The 22,791-nt window shown below is 36.9% G+C and overlaps 1 pseudogene; it reads right to left on the reverse strand.

Moving 5' to 3' along the window:
- Window positions 1-681: 681 nt before the first annotated feature.
- On the reverse strand, window positions 682-20,873 carry LOC138172962 (snurportin-1-like; annotated as a pseudogene).
- Between the last annotated feature and the right edge of the window lie 1,918 nt (window positions 20,874-22,791).

The raw sequence follows: 22,791 nt of genomic DNA on the forward strand, positions 1-22,791 counted from the left end.
GGAGAAGCTTTAGAAGATAGGAACAAAAGGGCAGGGTGTAGAGCTCATCAACCCAAATAAGTGACTATGTTCAGTTTCATAAGCTTTCAGCAATTAAGAAATTTTATCCTATGGCAATTTCCAAACTGAAAAAAAAAACCTTTCTTTCCTCCTCAGAAGGTAGAACCAATACAGAGACCAAGAATCCAAGCCTTATAAATGTTTCAACATCTCCTAATCACAGAAACATGAGTTACCAAAAGCACCATGATGAAACAAGGCAATAAGGCATAGCCCTTCAGGACAAATGACCAACCCAAGGACTTCTGAGCAGATGAGGAAGGTTCACAACTATTCAGAGGCATAAAATCACAAACAACTTAGTTCTTAGAAATTCCATACATTTCTATAGCACATCAAAGTTATACTTTTAGCAGTTGGATTTGCTTAACTCTACCTGAACCATCCAATTGTGGAAGCTACAATGCAGTCTTAGTGGGCAGCCACCTCCATCCTAGGAACAGCTCAGCTGTTTGCTAGGGAATGGGGCTCTCAGTGCTTGGATGTATCTGATTTTATGGAGAGTCTCTTCTTCAGACCTCAACCTTATCCATTCACATGAGCGATAGGCAATGGCAGGGGTCATTTCACAAAAAGCTGTGGGCATGCAGCTCTTCTTGGTTTCTTGCAGAAAGGAGACTATCAGTATTCCATGAGGCTTGCTGCTTTATTCTGATTGCTGGGAGCATCAGCCAACTGAGACTTGGACAGGAAGACAGGAGCAAAAGGGTAGGAAGCAGAGCTTCTAACTTCATGGTGCCCATTCTCAGAAGGCTCATTGAGATTCATTTCATTTGCATCCTTTTTAATTCTCCTGTATTCAGTGGTCTGCTGGAAATAATGTGCAGTAAAGTCTGCGTTGCTGGTCAACGGCCCAACTCGCACCATCATGTCATACATACCATGTATGGGTGCTGTCAATCAACCAATGGAGTCATGCCTGGGCTACGGTGGGTTTGCATATGATAGAAAAGAAGCTCATGTACCTCAAAAGAGAAGACAATGGCTAAAACCTTGCGTTGGCTCTCAGGGGTACGTGGGGAATTCTTTCTACCCTACAAACTAAAAGGATTAAGTCTGGTTTTCCCTCCAAGTCTCTGCTCATCTAATAACTGTAAATATATCCAGTAGAATCTAAAATCTGCCTGGCAGTCATAGAAAGGGTATCTCCTGCAGAAATCTCATCTAGAAAACAGTAGGTCCAGTTGATTTAACTATAGATGCAATCCAGCTTTGTGTAGGCTTTCCTGTGGTTGAGTTGTACTCCAGGAAGAATGAAAGGAAACCTGTTGACAACGCACTCCACCTTGCTGTATATTGTTTTGGAACACTTGGAAGCTACCACAAGGTTCTTTTCCTCAGGGATGACGTGGCCACTATCCCGCTCTTACCTCAGATTTGAAGGCACATTAATCAGCTACTCAGAAAGCATAGTGACTTATGCTTTAGCATAATGACTTGATGGCTTCTTTTGATTGTCAATGTCTATCTCTTCCAATTCCTCCTTTTTCTTATTAGCCATCCCTGGCCAGTCATCCTCCACCAATCTGCTGGCATGATTCCTGTGTTCTATAGGCTTGGACTTCTAAAACTCTAGAAGATTTTATCATTTTTCACCCTATTACAAGGAAATATACTTGGACTTGTACTGCAATAGGGTGAAGTGTCAGGGGCTGTTCAGTTTGTGGAAGACTGAAAACATGATGGCTAGGGTTTGACTAATTGCCTCCAATCTCCCCATAGGGAATGGCATGGCTCCCCCAATATCTTCTGGCAGCACAAATGGTGGGGTTCACTCAGAGGTTCCAAGGTTTGACCCCAGTTCCTGAGGCCTGGGCTAAAGACTGGAAGTGTGCCTGTTGGTAGAGACAGAGAAGGCCAGCTTAACACCATGAGGCCCGGATTTAAGTCCTGACACTGGCCCCTGAGCAAGTCCAGCACTGTCCCCTGTAGGCTGTCCTCCCAGACACCTTTATCTGAAAGAATCAATTTTATTTATTTGTTTCAGTAGTGTCTATCTATTCATGACTACCTTTGTGGTTTTCTTGACAAAGATACTGGAGTATTTTGCCATTTCCTTCTCCAGCTCATTTTACAGATAAGGAAACTGAGGCAAAAATGTCTAAGTGTCTTGCCCAAGATAGCTGGTATGTGTCTGAGCTCAGATTTTAAGTCAGGAAGATGTCTTCTTGATTCTAGGCCTTGCAATCTATTCACTGTGCCACCTAGCCACCCCAGAAAGAAAAAAGATGGTTGGTAAAACACTGCAAGATAATGTTATAGAAGGTTTGGATAAAAGAGATTATATAAATTGGCAGTTCCAGGAGGTGACATAGAAAGTGTGCACGGTTCTGCTGGTTACAACATGTACCACAATGCGTAAGAAAGGTAACCTCTCTGGACCTCTCCTTCTTTATGTATAAAGTTAAGCTCCTGGTATATATCTCATTTTCTCTCCATACTTGAATCTATGACTTTAAGGATTTGAAGGGCTATCATTCGGGAAGATGGACGAATTTTGTTTAGGTGCTGTTGTAATGTTGTTTTTTAATTTTTAAAATTTTATTCTGAACTTAAATAAAACTTGCTTTTCCATAACATAATAGAAAAGAGGAACAAAAAAGATTAAGGCAGCTAGGTGGCACAGTGAATAGAGCACCAGTCCTAGAGTCAGGAAGACACGAGTTCAAATTGGGTGTCAATCACTTAATACTTACTAGCTGTGTGACCTTGGACAAGTCAGTTAACCCCAGTTGCCCTATCTTCCCGCCTCCCTCCCCCCAAAAAAAGATAATTGTACATGAAACTAAAAATCTGTTACTTACAACTTCCCATTCCTTTTCTGTTGTATACATATTTCTGTTTACCAATTCTTTCTCTGAGTGCAGATAGTGTCTTCCTCTACATATGCTTTGTAGTTAATTTGGCAATTTACAACAGTCAAAATGACTTAGACACTTAAAGTTGTATTGCTATTTATTTGTGGTGATTTATTGTTATAATATTGTTGTTACTCTACAAAACATTTTCTTGGTTCTGTTAATTTCACTCTATATTTCATGCAAGTCTATCCCTGTTTATCTAAAATCATTGAGCTGATAGTTTCTTATAGCACAGTAGTTCTCAATCACACTCAGATACCACAACTTTTTCATTCATTCCTCAATTGATGGGCATTCCTGCAATTTCCAAATCTTTGACACCACAAAGAGCTGCTATAAATATTTTAGAACATATTTTTTCCTAGTCAACTTTGGAAATGGACTTAGTAGTGTTATTAACTGGTTCAAATGCTATAGGTAGCATGATAACTGTTTGGGCGTAATCCCAGAGAGCTCTCCAAAAAGGTTGGTATCTTTCACAGTCCCGGGCAGTGGTTGTTTGGTTGAGGTTATTTTGTAGTTACGTTGTTTCTCCTCAGGAAAAGAATCAATAGCAATTAGTGAAAATTTAAAAAAAAGTATGATTAATGTTGGGGAAAAATAACTTACAAAGAATTAGAAGTACACCAAAGTGGAATGGGATTTCTTGGAAAGTAGAAAGGTGTCCTTAAGGCAGATTTTCAAGCAGAGCTAACTAAACATTTCACAACTATTTTCTAGTGGGATTTTTTTTTTCCTTTTGGCAGTTAGGTTCAATGCCCTTTGTTGTCCTTTCTAATTCAGGGATAATAGGATTTTGTGTTGGTAATTATGTCATGAGTCCAATGATGATGATCAAGGCTGCCAAATTATATATGATGGTGCTGATGAGAATGATTGCAATGATGATGGTGGCAAAGAACATGATCCCAACAATAACATTGGTACCAATAGTTACACTAAAAATTGCAATTAAAGTAATCCTGAAAACCATCACAATCATTGTGGCACACCTTTTTTTTTTTTTTTATTGAGTAATCAGGGTTAAGTAACTTGCTCAAGGTTACACTGCCAGTTATTTCTGGGTGTGGTTGCTGAGTGTCTGAGCCCGGGATTCGATCTTCAGGTTGTCCCAACACTGGAGCCGGTGCTCTTACTCGCTGAGCCACCTGGCAAGCCCCTAAGCAATTGGGGTTAAGTAACTTGCTCAAGGTTACATGGCCAGGTGTTTCTGGGTGGTTGCTAAGTGTCTGAGCCGGGGATTCGATCTCCAGGTTTATCTCAACACTGGAGCCGGTGCTCTTACTCGCTGTGCTACCTGGCCGCCCCTGTGGCACACCTTCTTTAATAGGGGTGGGATGAACCATTTTCCCAAATAACTGTGATATAAGGAATCATGGGATAGGGCCAAAAAAGATTCAAGAGAGAGACAGAAGTTGAGAAGAGAGGTTTTGCTTCAATCCATTCTCTGTAGTTCTAATGCTTCATTATGATTAGGTCATAGGAATTTCCTTCTCTTAGATTCTCAGAATCACAAATTTAGAATTAGAATGGATGTGAAACAACAGCTAGTTAACCTTTAATGATTTGACATTGAAGGAACTGTATTTTATTTTCAGATTATCTCTTAATCATAAGGTTTGGCATTCTTTTTTTATCTTTATCCTTTTTTTACCTCTCTATAGCATTTGACAATATCAACAATATTTGACTTTTGGACACTTTCTCTTCTCTCAGTTTTCATTACAGCATTATTTCCTGGTTCTCTTTAAATCTATCTGACCACCTTCATGATCACAAAATAAAATGCTTTTTTGGAATTTAAGTTCCTTAATAACCAAAATTCTCACTCCCTAGTTCTCATTCCAGTAACATTGACATCCCTTCTGTTCTACAAACAAGACTCTCCACCTCTTGAATCCAAGCATTTTTTTCCAGATGTCCTCCATGACTAGAATGTCCTCTCTCTTTGTCTTTTGTCCTGGCTTCCCAGGCTTCCATCAAATCCCACTGAAAATGCCACCTTTTTTTAAACAGAGAATCTTTCTCAATCCTTTAAAATGTTAATGTTTTTCCACCATTGAGTCCTTTTTATCCTGTGCATAGCTGATTTGTATATATTCATTGGCATGTTGACTCTTCCATTAGACTGTGAACTCCTGAAGGGCAGGGACTTTCTTTTTCATTCCCAGTGAATAGTATAGTGCCAGGCACATAGTATTTGCTTAATAATAGCTTTTCATTGTTTGACTGACTTCTTATTTTCCTTATTATGTTATCCCAAGGTTCTGTTCTAGTATTGCTTCATTCCAGGATATTCCCAACCTCTTCTTTTTCCGTACATTTAATTAGCATTTGATGTTTTTCAACTTTGATTACTCACAGATATTATACATATATATGTATGCACATATATTATATATGCATATACATGTAATATATATACACATATATACATGCATAAACATATGCATACATAGCATAGGACATTTGTAAAGAATATTTACTTTCAATTGTATAACCACATATGTACAAATTTACTCCCTCAACATGTGGGAGGCATAAATCCCCTCCCTCTGTATTACTTCAGTCTCTGGGAAGGGAAATGAGATAACTTTCATAGCTTAGCTCAGTTCCCATAGAAAACAGTCCTAATTACAAATCCCACAGACCTCTTTGACTCACGTCTCAGGTGCTGTGGCTCCTCAGAGATTCCATTCCATCCTGGCCAGCTGCACCATTCTGCCTGAAATCTTGACTACAAGGTCATTATGACTCAAACACCTGGGCCAAATGAGAATCACTTCTAACACCTGAAAATAAGGACACACTCCAAAGAACAAATAAACACTTCAAGGTCCATTCCTCCGAGACAAGGCAAAGGAAAGGTAAGCAGGAAAAGGGAAGACATTCTCACACTGGATCATAACTACTTCTAACTCATATGGCAGGGGATGAAGAAGGTTCAATGTTAAGTAGATTAAGTATATTCAAGTGTCAGACAATCATGCACTCTCTCTCTCTCTCTCTCTCTCTCTCTCTCTCTCTCTCATTCTCTCTTAAGCTCTATGACTGTATCACCAACTAGCTGTTGGACTACTGATCATCTTATCACTCAATATATCCCAAACTGAACATATAATACTTTCCCAAAAATCTACTTCTCTTCTGAAATTCCCAGTTTTTGTCTGAAGGACCACTAACTTTCCATTCTCTGAACTTAAAGATGTTACCCTTCAAACCTCTCCTTCCCTCACTTATCTATATGCAACAGTTGCCAAATCTTTCTTTTCTCCCTTTACATCTCTTACATCTTTCTCCTTTCTACTCACACAATAACTAGAAACCCAGTACTTGAAAGGTCTTCACCTTGCCTCCATAACTCAAGTACCTTCTCCACTTCAATCTCTGCTTCGCAAAGATGCCAAAGGCAGTAAAAATCTTGTTGTCATAGCATCATGTTTAGAAAGCAAAGTTATTCTACTAAATGACTTTCAATGTCTTTATATTGCCTCTAGGACAAAATTTACACTCTCTGTAGTTTACAAAAATCTGCCCATCTGGACCCAACCTATCTTTTCTACTTCATCTTACATTTCTTCCCTTTCCACATGGTAGGGTCAAGAATGACTAATATCTCTATTCCTTACAAATATGACTCAATCTTTTGACTCTATGTTATTGTCCTCACCACCCCATTTCCCATACCTGGAATGCACTCTTTCATTTCCTCTGCCTCAAAGAATACCCTACTCTCTATATCTTTCAACTTAAGTTGAAATCCTACATGCTTTTTTTTTATTACCCCCCTCAGTTCTCCATGCTGATCCTTTCTACCTTTATATTTATTTTATATTTACTATTTATGTGATTACCCATATATGTAATCAAATTTTATAATATTTTCAAGTACTTTGTTAACCTTGAAGTGTTATATGAATAGTAGTGGTAATAGGAAGAGCTCTATCCATGTTATTGCCCCAGTGGAATATAAGGTCCTTGAGGGTAGAGACTATGTAACTTTAGTCTCTGCATCCCAGTGCTCAGGCTAGTCATAGGGCTTGACATAGCACCTTATTAGAAAATGCTTCTTGGCTGATTGATACTTTCATTTTATGATTTTCACAATAATATTAACAAGTAACTTTCATTTCAAGGTAAGTACTACGAGTCCTCCAGTCTAGTCAATTTGGACTGCTATCTGTTTTGTGTACTCATCATCCACTTGACATTCCATTTCTCAAAACTTTTCCTTTAATATCAATTAGTCCAGTCTGTATAGAATACACTGCCTTCTTACCATGTATAAAGAATCCTTAAATTCTTTGGAAAAACAGCTCAAGTGACAGCTTCTACATAAGACCTTTCCTTGCTAGGCTCCTTGAGAAGTCTGGAACCTAGGTCTGGTATATTTTTGGTTCTCAACAAAAATATTGCATCACCTTATGCGTAAATACTGCTGACATTGTTTAAATGACCCACCAGTGAAATAATATTCTCTCAAACCCTATAACGCTCAAAAATGACCAATCCAGTAAAAGAATGAGGTGAAAGAAACTCAAGACCAATGGACCCATGATGAAAAATGCTATCCACCTCCAGAGAAAGGAGTGATGAACTCTGAATTCAGACTGAACTATATTTTTTGCTCTATTTTTGTATTTTTCTTTTGCAACATAGCTAATGTGGAAATAGGTTTTGTATGACCTTCTATGTTCAATTGATAATAAATTGCTTTCCTTCCCAAGGAGGGAGAAAGGACTGAAGAGACAAAAATAATTTGAAATTCAAAATTTAAGAAAAATGATGGTTAAATTTTTAACATGTGTTTGGGAAATGTTTAACAAATAAATTGTTTTTTTAAAAGGGAATACACTGTTCCTGGTGAAATGTAAGCACTTAATAAATCCTTTTTTCCTAATATTACTCTTTCCTTCTTTCTTAACTCTTTTCTCATAATTGAATGAGAATCCCATCCCTTACTTTTAGTGGAAGAGAGTGACTTATTGAGTAAATATTAGCAACCACACCATTCCATTTTATTTAATTTTCTATCAGTTTATACGTCCCTGTGTAGAATGTCTGAAGCAAAATGAGGAACAGGTATGCTTTATTTATTTATTTATTTTTTGCTACCTCAGCAACGAGCCTGCTGCTTTATGTGTAGTAGATGAATAGTAAACATTTCTTGATTTCAAATAAATTTCTAAAGAAGTCATGTAACAATAGAACACCTTAAATATCAGAAACTTCTGACAAGTCAAGCACCCTTCATCCTTCATTTACTGGAAGGAATATACATCTTTTGGTTCCTTCTTTAGATCATGCGTAGTAGGGATGCATCCATTTTACTTAAGCAGTTGACAATCATTGCTAAAGGCCAACTTTGTGTTAGATACTGCTAGGTGCTGGAAATACAAAGAAGAGAGTGCAACAAACCCTGCCCTCAGGAAACTTATGTTTTACTGGATAGATATGGTGCTACAGATCTGTAATGCTGTTATTATTTATGTGACTTGCATTATGTCTTCCCTTTAATGGTGAGCTCCCTGCACACAAGTCAATAACTCTACTCATTACACAGAGTACAAGGCATTAATTTCCCATATGGAAAATTTAGTGAATGCATGTGTTTTGGAATATATTGTTATTGGTAAGTTTTCAATACCATGTTTAGTCTTTACACACCACTTTGTTTAATCAACTAAAGGTCTTAAAGAAATAGTGAATAGAACATTACCTTTAATGAAAAAAATGAATATACTTATCCAAAAAAAAATTAAAGGGTTCCATATACAAGAACACTTTACCTTTAGCATAGCTTGTTAGTGGTTGAAGGTGTCTTTCAATTCAATATTATTTTCTGCAAGAGACGAATAACTTTAGAAATGGAGTAACTCATAGAAATCCAAATAATTACCCTAAGAATTAAAAAAAACAACCATTGACTCCTTATGAGTCCCCAGCCAGAAGGATGCACAAGAATTGATCATAAATAGAATATGCATCTTTCATTTTACTTAAGAATGCATACTCTAATAAAATAAATTAAATATTTTCAGGAATACAGGCATTTAGAGATAGTTTGGCCCTAGCATTGACCTCAGATGTGTCTACTGGAGATTAGGTTACCAAAATACTGCCCCACCCTGTATATAAATTATATATATATATATATATATATACACATATACACATATATACATATATATATATGTATATATATAATCTGCTGGTTCTTCTAAAAGCTAATCAGTGGATAGAAATAAATTCTTTGCCCATTCATAATTAAAGGAGATAGAATGGGGAAATATTGAAATAAAAGGAAGAATCCTTTGAATTTATAAAGTAGTAATTTAAAAACTATGCAAGTGAAAATATGAATCTATGGCAACCTACTTGCCAAGGTGAAGAAAACATTTGCAAACTCTGAACCAATGAACATTCCAAATTATATAACTTCACCATTAGTAGATTTGAAATTCAAAATGTCTACCACTAGAATTGAATTTAAAAGGAAAAATTTGGTGGAGAAATGTATTTAAATTTATGAACCATTTCCTTACATATTTAAATGACAGGTTGTTATGCAGATAGTGTGAGTGCCTAGGAAGAGCTGTTAAAATTTAATTTGCCTAGAGTCATTTATGTTCAACTAAAATGTCTTCAAATTCAAAAGTAATAAAAAATAAGAACACTGACTCAGTATATGCATATATGTCGATGAAGAAAAATGCTAAAGGGATTCATTAAAATTAAGGCAGAAGATGGGCAAAGGTAGCAAGACATATGGAGTCAAAATTCAATGAAAGAACCAAGAAGTGTAAAACAAAAAATAACAAAATTTGGAATTCAATATCTATGTACATATGAAGAAAGCATGTGTAAAATCCTTGATTAAGTAGAGATTCAGATGCTAGGATATAAGATCATGTAGATATCCCTGATATGTGGTAGAATGAGATACATGACAAAAATGAACATTTTCAATTACATATTTTTCCAAAAAGACCAGTACACAGAAGAGTAGAAAATATCATTTTACAATATTAGAAAAATTTAGGAACCAGAGAATGTAAGCATGAAGCTTTTGGGAAAACATTGGGGAAAAAAACAGACATGACTTTCTCAGCAGAGTAAAATGAAGGAAAAAAAGAGAAAAATGGAGAAAACAGAGGAGAAAAAAGAGGAGGAGGGATAAGAGAAGAAGTTGGAGGAAGAAAAGGAGAAGGAGGTTGAGAAGTATAAAAACAAGAAGAAAGAAAGAAGAGTGGGGTGGCAAACAAAATGCCTTGGTATATAGACACCATATACTGGTGAATAGGGGCAGCAAGGTGGTGCAATGAATAGATCACTCAACCTGGAATCAAGAAGACTCATCTTGATGAATTCAAATCTGGCTTCAGACTTTTACTAGCTGTGTGACCCTGGAAAGTCACTTAATTCTGTTAGACTCAGTTCCTCATCTGCAAAGTGAGCTGGAGAACATAATGGCAAACCACTCCAAAATATCATTGCAAAGAAAAAAAAACAAAACACCAAACAGTCCCAATGAGTCAGACATGACTGAAAAATGACTGAAAATGATGAGTACTAGGAAAGGAATTTTAAATTCTCAGACATGATAGATTTCTTGCTGCCAAAGGTATAGCAGATAATTATTTCTTACATTGAGTTAATTATGATTTTATCCTCGAAAAGTAAAGGAACCAAGGGGGTAAATCTGTTCTGAATCTTATTCTTTGAAATCAGAAAAGGTAGGGGTGCCTAGGTGGTGCAGTGAATAGAGCACTGGCCCTGGAGTCAAGCAGACCTGAGTTCAAATGTGGTCTAAGACATTTAACACAAACTAGCCATGTGACCTTGGGCACGTCACTTTAACCACAATTGCCTCTCCAAAAAGCAAAAAGAAAAAAAAAAAGAAATCAGAAAAAGTAGGTTGAAATCATGGAAACATGGGGATGGGAGTGGGACACTCCCTGGTTGAGTCTGTGATACAGCGACAAATTCCATGCATTAAAATAAACCCTCAATTTTTTTTGTTTTGTTTTTTACAAACCTGATTTTAAACTGTTAAAGAAATCATAGGTAGAAAAATCTGTCCAAGAAGGATCAGGAATTGCTAAGAATGAAATTTTGAAGACATAAGCATTTTTTTAATAAGAAGGAGGAAAAAAGAATTATTTTTTTTTAAACTGAGCTGGGTACTCAGAGAATTCAAAAAACAACTTAGATTAAACACAAAATCAAAAACTCTAGAAATGTGGTCGAGAGGATTGGGTGAAAATGCCTATCCTAGACCTGGAAAAATAGTTTTAGGAATGATAAACCTCAGAAAGGGTTGAAACTGGAGTGATATAAGCATACCCAAAAGCAGAATGTGTGAGTGCGCATCTGTGTGTGCGCACATATTATGCGTGTGTGCATATATCTGTGAGTGTGCATCATGTGTGCACATGTGTGTCTTTCTATATATTCTATATTAGAAGATTTAGGAAGTCTAAAAGTGGTATATTGCTGTCGTTTCTCGTGAAGTAAGCCAGAAAATGACTGGTTGACGATGGAAGAAAAACAGCTTAATTGTTTATTGTCTCATTTTCTTTGATCATGAGGACATTTACACTGAAAAAGTTAGGAGAAAAATAATTAATGGAATCTTCATATCTCACATAAATAAAGATTGAATAAGAACGCACTTATCTGCCCACAATCAATTCAAGTCACCAAATCCAGATGAACTACATCCTAGGGTATAAAGGCATGATTACTAGGCGATATTAGGGGGGAAATGTGAAAAATAGACATGAGGTTCTCCAAGTTTGAAGAAGGCCAAATATATAAGATTTTGCAAAAGGGAAGAGAAAAGATATATAAACCATAAGACAGACAGTAAAGGGTTAGACTTTAATTTCTGGCAATATACTAGATCAGATTATCAAAGAGATGATTAATGAATAACAAAAAGAGATGTTTATCACAACATCAGATGAGTAGGATTAATTGTAAATGCCAGACTTGAAGATCAGTCCATGTAGTTTAGATTTTACTCAAATTTTGACAAGATATGTTGAACTGGATGACAGCAGTTCATTTTGAGCTCAAAGGTCTTTTGATTCTAAAAGCTTCCTACAAAATATCCACACAGATTTACCTTGGAACACCACCACCTCTGATCCATCCCCTCCAATTGGTCCTGATGATTATACAATTTAGAACTTGAATGAATTTTAGACATGAGCTTGTCTAAATTGTTCATCTTATGGAGGAAGTAAGTGAATCTCAGAGAAGATAATTTACTTGTTCAGAAAATGGAATATGATGTCACAACTCATGGATCAAGTTCAAAACTTTCCATTATTCTACCAAAGCAATATGGCCATTTGAAAATATAATTTGATTGTCCATAATGCATGCTAAAAGTATGCCTAATCCCTTTTTTAATATCACTATTTGATACCATTTTGATAATGAAATTATTCAGACTGTTACTCCTTAAGGATCAGAGTCATTGACTCCTTAAATGTCAGTGAAGTCTGCCCACCATTTTCAAAGCTGGTGATTGTATACTGCATTATGATTACCTCTAAATAGTTCCTGACCTCATCTATTTTTTTCCTTCTACCTCCAGGCCTATAAACTATTCTGAGAAGTAGACTTCCCTATGGGAAATTTTCCCCCTAGTTTTTCTGAGTGTTTTCTCTGGAAATAAAAGAATCCTGAGATACCTATGAAGTTCTCCCACCTTATATTCACAGGTTATTTAACTAAAATATTTTCATTTATTCATGCTATTTTCCTATATCCACATAAAGTTTATTTACAGAAATTGTGTAATATAAATAAGATAACAAATGTCCTTCCTTGATTGTTAAGTGTGTGTTCAGACAATGCAAACAATTTTAAAATTACTATCAGAAAATACTAATTAGCATCCAGGTTTTGTTGTTAGAGACTGAAAAATAAAGCACAAAAGCAAAATAATACATTGATTGCTAAGCTTCCACTGTGTTAAATTATTTTTCAGATATTCTTGAAAGCATTTTTTTCTTATTAATACCTTTATTATATTATTGTTTATATAGGCTGATTTTTTTATCTAATTGAGCAGTTATCATTTGCGATCATCTTTTTTGAAATTTTCTGATATTTGTCAGTCAACATCTTAAATCATTTCGTGTAAATGTGTGTATATATATACATATGTTTTCATTTGAATACATACATATATACAGATATGTATATGTATGCACACATATGTATATGCATACGTATAAAAATTGTCTCAATTATCTGTGTTTTCACTGACTTAAAGGTCATTGAGTTGCCAAATCTCAGAATCACAAGAAACCTGAAAGGTATCCTAAGCTGAATGACACTTTCCTGGAAGACCACACATATCCTTATATAATTCTGGATAATCACTTGTTTGGGTTGACCAATCATTTTATATTTCCTGATGTTTGATATTGTTTATTATTTGGGATTAGGACAAGTGAATGACATATTGGATGGGGAGCTAAGCCTGGAATCAGGAAGACAAACTTTCCTGAATTCAAATCTAGCTTCAGAAACTTACTAGATATGTGGCCCTGGACAAGTTACTTAACTTTGTTTGCCTTGGTTTACTCATTGATAAAATTACCTGGAAAAGAAAATAACAAATTATATGTGTGTGTGTGTGTGTGTGTGTGTGTGTGTGTGTGTGTGTGTAATTTGTCAAGAAAACCTCAAATGGGGTAATGAAAATTAGGGCATGGTAAAAAAAGAAATGAATGTATAGAAACAATTATTTGGTATCATTACATGGCTTCAGTTATATTCCATTTTGTATTATGTACATATTTGAGTTATCTATTACATTACTTTTTCATAAAGGTTATCTTTCTTTTTATTTTATTATTTGGATTATCAGATGCTTTGCATTCTCTGCTCTCTGAAAAATATGTGGTTGTGGGTTATACATTCTACTTAATTTCCATTTGGTTTTTAATAAAAATTTTTTGAATTGATGGGACAGCAAGCAAAGGAGTGAAGTCATTCATTGACCTCCTTAACAAACCTGAGGTTAGGATGCTTATCCATTCCTTGTAAGTTTCCATATTTTTTTCTCTCTTTGAGGCAAAGGAGCCATAACAGCTTGATTATTTATGCCTTTATAGCTATAAGGGTTGTCAGTATACAACTATATACTGCTACCTGATCATTACATTTCACAAAAGATTAGATCTATCACCTCATTACCCAGGGCATCTGCATGCATGTGAAATGTTTATCCCCCAAACTTTTTTCAGACCAAACCCACTTAAATTATCTTCCCATACTTCTCACTGCTTGCCTCATAGTACCAAAATCACCCAACTGTGAAATGTTCTTCTTCCTATAACTCACTTTCTGCCATTTCCAAATATTCCTTGTGAGAGCGATGGAGGGGAAGCCAGGCCTTTTTGTGCAGAATTAATAAGATGGATGATCTTGATTACAGCTTTTTAAAAAAACTAATTAAGATACAATTAGGAAGCTTACAACAGCCGTGACACCATCACAATGTAAGCTGTGAAAAGTTCCTTGCATTATACATTTGCAACTTTTAAACTGAAATTGTTCCTTTATTTATTCAAATACATACAAATAAGCTTGATCCTGTTGCATAAATACAGGAAAAACTAATTTCATTGTTCATGGCAGTCTATGGTCCTGTGCCATAATTATTCTAAGCTGTGGATCTAAGCTATCAAATTTAGGAAATAAATTGCAAATTGTTGCTTAATTTGTCTTCACTTTGACTTATTTTTCATGCGAGGAAAAATAACTTAAGCTCACTACGCTAGTAAGAGATGAATGCAAGAAAAATATTAAGTCAACAGGTAAATATGTCACCTGTGTCTTTATTAATTTGCATGCCTCATTCAGTGGTGCATATCCAAGAACATCTATAGCTTCTCATGGAAGCGATGATCCTCATATTCTACCATTATGAAAACTAATATTGTAGATATAAGTACATACAGCATTTACAAAAGATAAATAGTGCATAGAATAATAGTTACCATTGGTATAGTCTTTGCTTTGTGCTAAGCACTGTGCTAAGTATTTTATAGTCACTATATCATCTGATTATCACAATAAGCCTGGAAAGTAGGTGCTATAATTAGCATCACCATTTTGCCAATGAGAAAATTAAAAGAATAGTTTAAGCGATATTTCAGGGTCACATGTTTTAGCTAAGTGTCTTATATGAGATTTGAATTTGAGTTTTTCTGATTTCAGGACCAGCACTCTACCACACCATGTAGTAGTAGTATGAGGAGGAGGAGGAGGAGGAGTAGTAGTAGTAGTAGTAGTAGCAGCAGTAATAGTAGTAGCAGGAGAAGAGATCAATAATCATAGTAGTCATAAAAATAATACTTATTATATAATACTATATATAATATATATATATATTTATATATAATACTAACAATAATACTTACCATTTATAAGGCATTGTAGAGATTTGCATGCTAACTCATTTGATCCTCACAATATGATGAGAAGGTAAATATTATTATGTCCATTCACAGATTGGGAAACAGGCAGACAGAGATTAAGTGATTCACCCAGGGTTGCACCAGTATAAAATGCTGGACTTCCTTACCCCAGGCCCATTGCATCTTCTAGAAGCTGGGGAATCAGGAAAGGCATTATGTGAGAAGGTACATGTTAGTGACCTTTAAAAGCTACTATGGATTCTATGAAACCAAGCCAATACAGGGGAATCTTTAAATGCCATTACTATCACAGTCAGCAAGTCCAATGGGGCATGGAAGATCTTTAAATCCCCTAACCCTTACATTCGGCCCCAAGATCCTTCATGTCCCTTACTTGGCAAAAATACAGTAGGAATAACTGGTGTCAACAAAATTTCACAACAATATAACGAGAATAGCACACAATAGACACAGAAAACCATATTTTAGGGTGGGGCTTGAGCACAAGTTCCCCATCATTCCCCCCAACCCAAACAAATGGGGCCCCAAAATCTTCTGGTAAAGGGTGAAGGTCTCTTCTTCCATGGCTACTTGCTGCTGAAATCTGATGTAGAGCTGTCCCTGTCCTAAGGGGTCCCATTTGAGAGGTCAGTTCTTAATATGCTTGATGCCAGGTCCAAGGGTGACACATCACAGTTGCAGACAGGGGGTGACATCCAGCTTAAGCTATCAGGGATCTACAGGTGGAGGGTACCAAGCCTGCGGAAACAAATCTAGCAAACAAGGTGAACAGACAAAAAATCAAGAAGAAGCAAAGAGACAATAACCAGACTATTGTAGCCTCACTCACGGTAGAATAAATGAGTTAAGGGTACAATTTTGTAATCATCTTCTCCAGAATAAACAATAGTTACAGTGTTATCCCTCCCATATGCTATAATCTCTGCAGCTTTTGGAAGATCATCTGGCTTCCGTTTTACCCATACTTTAGCTCCTGATTTTATTCTATCAGTAGAACCAAATCCTTCAGTTCCTGTGACAGTTATTTTGGAAGGAGGGTCAGTTTTTACAAGTGGCATTGTTTTACAAGGAACGATAATCTCTTGAACTATCCTATCATTTTTATGAATCTGTATGGGACCTTCACCTAAATTCTGGAATGTTACAAAAATTTCTCCTTGATAATTGGAATCTATTCCTCCAGCCAATACATGTATTCCTTGATCTGCTAATCCTGATTTGGGTAAAATCTGTCCAAAGTGATTTTTAGGGATTCTTATGCATATCCCCGTGGATATTTTTCTTATTTTTTTCTGTCCAACCAAAAGTCCTCTAAACAATGTAAATCATACCCCACCAAACCAGGTGTTCCCGGGTACGATGCTGGGACATCTGGCCTCAAGGACCAATACTCAATATTTGGGATCTTGTGTGTTTGTTGTTTTCTAATTTGCAGATTGGGGGTCATCATTCTGGCTAGAGGTGTACTTCCTCCCAATGGTCTATTATTCAAATTACACAAAGCCATGAACAAATTATCCTTCCAATGTTGATATGAATTATTGGAACTTAACTTCCTCAACTGCTCTTTCAGTAATCCATTCATTCTTTCAATTAACCCAGATGCTTCTGGATAATATGGAATATGATATATCCATTCTATATTGTTTAGTATACAATACTTCTTCATTTCATTGCCTTTGAAATGTGACCCGTTGTCACTTTGAATCTGCATTGGGGTTCCATAATATAGACTTATGAGATCTAGGGTTTTACAAGTGTTTTTCTGGGTTGCATTTTTATAAGGACAAGCTACTAGTACACCTGAATAGGTGCCAACACAAGTACATATAAATCTGCATTCTTTATCCAGTGGTAGTGAACCAATATAATCTATTTGCCAGATTTGGGCTGGGAATTTTCCTCTTGCTATCTCTCCAGTTACTACCTGAAGAACAGTTCGCTTCTTTTCCAATTGACGTATATGACATTCTTCTGCTATCTGTTTTAACAGTGAATGAGAGATACTAATACCTCGATCTTGTGCCCACTGGTGTGTGGCCTGGACCCCCAAATGGCCTGCTGTTTGGTGGACCCATTTTGCTAATACCGGATCATCAGTTGTTGTCAAAGTGGAACAATATGTTCAGTAGCAATCTTTGCCAGTCGATCAGCATGAGCATTGTACTCACGTTCTGGTGTGGTGGGGGCCACGTGAGCAACTACATGAAAAACCGACAAGTCAATGAGTCACCAAAGACATGTTCCAGATATCTTTCCATAATTCTTTGCCCCAGACATGTTTGCCATGAATTTCCCAATTTTCATTTTTCCACATGGTCATCCATGTAGCTACCCTACTAGGTAAAGCCCATGAATCAGTGAATATATGACACTGTGCTCCTTGTTCTATTTTGATAGCCTGATGATATTATGATATCCATACTGCCATAAGTTCAGCATATTGTATACCCAAAAATTTCACATTTTAAGCTGGTCCTTGAAACTTTGCAGGGTTAATTTCCCACCCTTTACTTTTCATATGCTCAATTAGAAGGGTCAAACTCCTTTCCACTTCTTTCGCATCTTTTCCCTGTATCATGATATCATCAATGCAGTGGGTAAGCTGTACACCAGGTAGCTTTAATTCATCCAACTGTTCAGCCACAATCCTGTGACAAATAGTGGGGCTATGTATGTATCCTTGTGGCAAGCGGGTGAAAGTATATTTTCTACCCTGCCAAGTGAAAGCGAAGTGGTCCCATTGTTTAGGGTCTATTCGATGGTGAAGAAGGCATTTGCCAAGTCAATAACTGCGTACCAAGTCCCATCATATTTCTGGATCCTTTCTATTAAGGTGATGGTATCTGGAACAGCAGCATACAAAGAAGGAGTCACCTTATTCAACTGTCTATAATCCACAGTCATTCTCCATGTCCCATCTGATTTTCTTACTGGCCAGACAGGATTATTCCATCTTGTGGTTGTAGGGACTAACACTCCTGCTTCAACATATTCCTTTACAGTAGTGGTAATTTCATCTTGCCCACCTGGCACATGATACTGTTTTAAAGTAATTACTTCAGAAGGTTCAGGTAAAGTGATTGGGTCCATTTTTAGTTTTCACACTAAAACTGTATTAATTCCTATCTTCCACACAGCAAATGGGTATCTTCCTTCAGGTAAATTTAGAGTCATGCCTCTCAATACATCTATTCCAATGATATATTCAGGAATGTGTACAACAACCACTGTATATTCTTTCTTATGTAACTGCCCAATTTTCATTGTTATTTTAACTTGTCTGGCTGATATTTCAGAGCAGCCTAGACCGCTTATGGTAATAGGAGTTCCATGTTTAAACTTATCAGGGTTTGCATAGATAAGTGTGGCCTCAGCCCCAGTATCAAGCAGTGCCCTAGTCACAGTAGTTGATCCATTCTTCCAATATATTGTTAAACCAATATGGGGTCTGCAATCTCTTCTGCATATTTCTTTTATCTGGTCTGGGGCTTGGCCTCTCTCCTATTCCCCCTGAAGGTGGGGCAAACTTGGATACAAAGATTCAGATTCAGAAATACCTGCAGGGGTGGTTCCTGCTTCCCTGTTCATTCTAATGCTAAGTACCTTTTCTTGGTACAACTTATGCAGCTCTTCAGTTGGAATACCATCCATTCTTCTTAAGTCCACCCCTGCTCTTAAAAAGCAGTAAAGGGGTCCCTTCTTGTTGGTCTATTTTGTCTCTGAATCCTCTGGCTGTTTACTCTTCTCTCTCGAGACAATTTGTCTTTTTCCCATTCCCATAAATCACTTAATTGTGAAATCTTAGCCAGCACCTCTGAAAGATGGTGCCCTATTTCTCCAATTAATAGAGACAGAATTAGGTGCTTATATGCAGGAGGAGCCATCTTCACTATGATATTTCTATGAGCAACTCCTAGGGGGGTATCATAATATGCATTTGCATCTCCAATCAGGATAGCAGTTTTCATTACCTCCTCCTTTAGCTTTCTCATACAGTCTCTAAATGAGTACCAGGGTCTGTCTCCCCTAGGCCACATAGATTCAGTAGGATATTGCTTTTTGCATCCTTCTGCAGCTAAAGCTAGAAGATTAGTTTTGTTTGCACCTCCTTGCATATGGTGATCCCTAAAAGCTTGGTGTACAAAAGGATTCTGATTGATACTTATGAATTTTAAACAGTCCTCATTGTCCAGTGTTATTCCTCCAGCACCTTCATCAGTGATTCTTACTATCCAAGACACTAAAGACTCCCCCATTCTTTGGGTACATCTACTCAATATATCAGTGATCTCCTGTTGAGTGAAATCCTCAATTATCTCCCTGGACTCTGTTTTGCCTCAGTAGTTCTCCTGTCTTCTTCTTCTTATGGGGAGAGCCTCTACATTAGAAGACTCCTCATCTAACCTTGCTCCATTCTCCTCACACACATTCTCCTGGAAGGTGTCAGGGCAACTCTGCCCAGCCTGTACAAAAGCTGCATGCACATTCCTTCTGCTAGTTTTTTGCTTCCTTTTAGCTACATGAACAGTAGCTTGCTCCTGGACCACATGAGTCCCTCCAGTTTGGTCTTCTGAAAGCTGTGACACAGAAGAATCCCAAGGCAAACCAGCTGACTCCCTAGCCATCTGATATTTTTCCTCCAGCAGCTTATCCCTACTTTTACACATAAGGCGATATCTTGTTATCAGCACCCAGCCTCTCCTGCACACTCCTGCCAGTTCTTTGCCTGGTTCTATGGGTATTCCTTTCAAACATCTTTCCAAATCTCTAGGTTCTCCCTCTTTCAGCCTTGTTTCCCAGTTTTCACAGGGCCCTGTGCTTTTAGCCCATTCTCTGGCTAGAGAGGAATAAGGCAAATTCTCCCATCCTGGAATAGCCATTTCTCCCTCTAAAGCCCCACTGCTTCCAAACAGAGGCCTGACATTTTGTGATCCCATCCTCATCGCCAAATGTATCAGCAATGCCATATTCACAATGCCTATGGAAATTACAAATATGCTGATATAATTATCCATCACAAAATAAATCAGGCTTGCCATATGGGGGAATAAGCTAGAAAATTTATTAAAATACCAAAAGACTGAGTCCCAAAACCAGAAAGTGAAAGCCATCAGAGTAGTTATGACATTGGCACAGGTAGATAAAGTAGAAAGCAACCACATTCTCAAGCTTTTAAAACAGAAAAGGCTACCTCAGGCAAAGGTCCTCCTCTCCCCACTCACAGCAACCACCCAGCTTCCAGGAAGCATGCTCCCAGCAACTCCGGCCCCTGGTAGTCCTCAGCAGGAGTCCTTAGCAGAAATTCTGGCTGACTCAAAAAGGGCTTCGTGCTGCCACCACCGCTGCCTCTGCTGCTGCTGCTGCCGTGGCCAAAACTGCTAGCCACCACAGGAACTCTAGCTTGGCTTCTGCTTCCTCTTGCTCCTCCCCTTCCTGCTACATCAGCAAGTCCAATGGGGCATGGAAGATCTTTAAATCCCATAACCCTTATAGTGGGCAGCTCAGTTTTTAATGCTATTTTATTATATGCCTCACTCAAGTACAACCCATGCTTACCAACTTTTCAGGACTAGATCTCATTTGTACTCTGCATGGAAAGGATCTAGTATAGGAGCCTTTTCCCCCCAAAGTTTAAAAAACACCCCAGACAAAAGCATTTCACAGTGCATATTATTTAAGACTATTGTCCATTCTGTCCATACCTGATTTTTCTATAAAAGCAAAATTCTTGAATTCCTAGTTTTCTTAACAGTCACCCATCAAGGATACATTTGACCATCAAATTCATGTACTCAGATGTCATAAAATAACAACCAAGAAAAGTGATACTGGAAAAGAAAGCAAGGTTTTTCACATTATGCAACTCGATCGCCCCAGTATTACACAACTAATGGGAGTGCTCTAGGATATTTTTTGCGGGTTGGGGGATTTAGGGAAGGACATGCAAAATGACATGCAATGACATGGAGTGGTTTGGATTTGCATGACAAGAATGTCTTTATTGATGATTTCATAGATCCATTAAAGAAATTGAAGTACTAAGTGAGGTATAACTATGTTTGATATCAAGAGAAATATAAAAAAATAAACAAAGATTCTTGCCTTCAAAGAGTTTACTGGGCAGTAGCAATCTACAATATTTAAATACAGTTAAATATCCATTTAACAACAGGGCATAATAAATGTCTAAAAAAATTTACAAGAAACAGGGCTTCAGGATTACTGGGTTGGTACTTTTTATTCAGGAATATTACAACTGATAGATGTTTCTTGTTTCTGGTGGCAGATATTTCATGATGCTTCTAGAGAAGAATTATTTCTCTCATCAATTCATGTAAAGCCAGGCTAGAAACTTGGTCGGTGTTCTTTGGGGGATTACTGTTCCTAAGGTATTGGGGCTCAATATCCTTGACTATATCATCTGGTCAAGATCATAGCTAGTGATTTACATAAGAATAAATGTGTATCTTATGATTTCTCCGTCATGGTGATTTGTTGTTGCAGGTAGACTAGCTTAGGTACTTATTACATGCTGCAGTTAGTTCAAAGTTTGTTTGATTGATCTGTTCAATTGTTTCATTCATGTCCAATTCTTTGTGAACTCATTTGAGTTTTTTTTTTGGCAGATATACTGGAGTAGTTTTCAATTTCCTTCTCCAGCTTATCTTCCAGATAAGGAGCTGAAGCAAATGGGGATGAATGGAATGCCCAGGTTCACACAAATAATAAGTATCTGAGACTGTATTTGAACTCACAAAGCTTGTCTTTTTGAATCCAGTTTCAGTACTCTATCCTACACCTAGTTGCCCTTTGTAGTAATGTGTTATGGCCTTTCTGCATAGGTGTTCTGGTCCTTATTATAGGGCTACTTGGTAGTGATGCAGGTAGGTGGCATAGAGGGTTGCAGAATTCTCAAATCGTTGGTTTTCTTCCACATCCTTGTTAGTTCATGAACTGTTGATGGTCTTAGTGGTAAAGATAATGATGATTCTGGTGAAGGCAGGTTAATTGTGTTGCAAGGATGGTGGGTACCTTTTCAGAAAGATTGCTCAGTTGGATGATATTGTCTAGAGCCATATAGGAAGTAGAACAAGTGGAAATCACACTAGATTGGTAGGCAGAGCATGTTAATTAAGATTGTGCCTACCAAGACCTTTAGGGATTTTTTTTTTAGTGCCCTCTATAGATTTCAACTTGGCAGACTTAGCAAAGGTAACATTTTATCCTATGGATCGAAATCTTACAAAGCTTCTCTCTCAGCTTGATTAGTTCACATTTTTCTTCTAATAATATACTTTTCCATATTATATATATAATTATTTATATATGACATATTTTATATATAATATATTTATACATATAATATGTATATAATATAATATATATTCTAATAATATACT

This window comes from Petaurus breviceps, unplaced genomic scaffold (genome assembly GCF_028583685.1).
Source record: "Petaurus breviceps papuanus isolate PSGF00001 unplaced genomic scaffold, PetGlider_PUasm1.0 556, whole genome shotgun sequence".
NCBI lineage: Eukaryota > Metazoa > Chordata > Mammalia > Diprotodontia > Petauridae > Petaurus > Petaurus breviceps.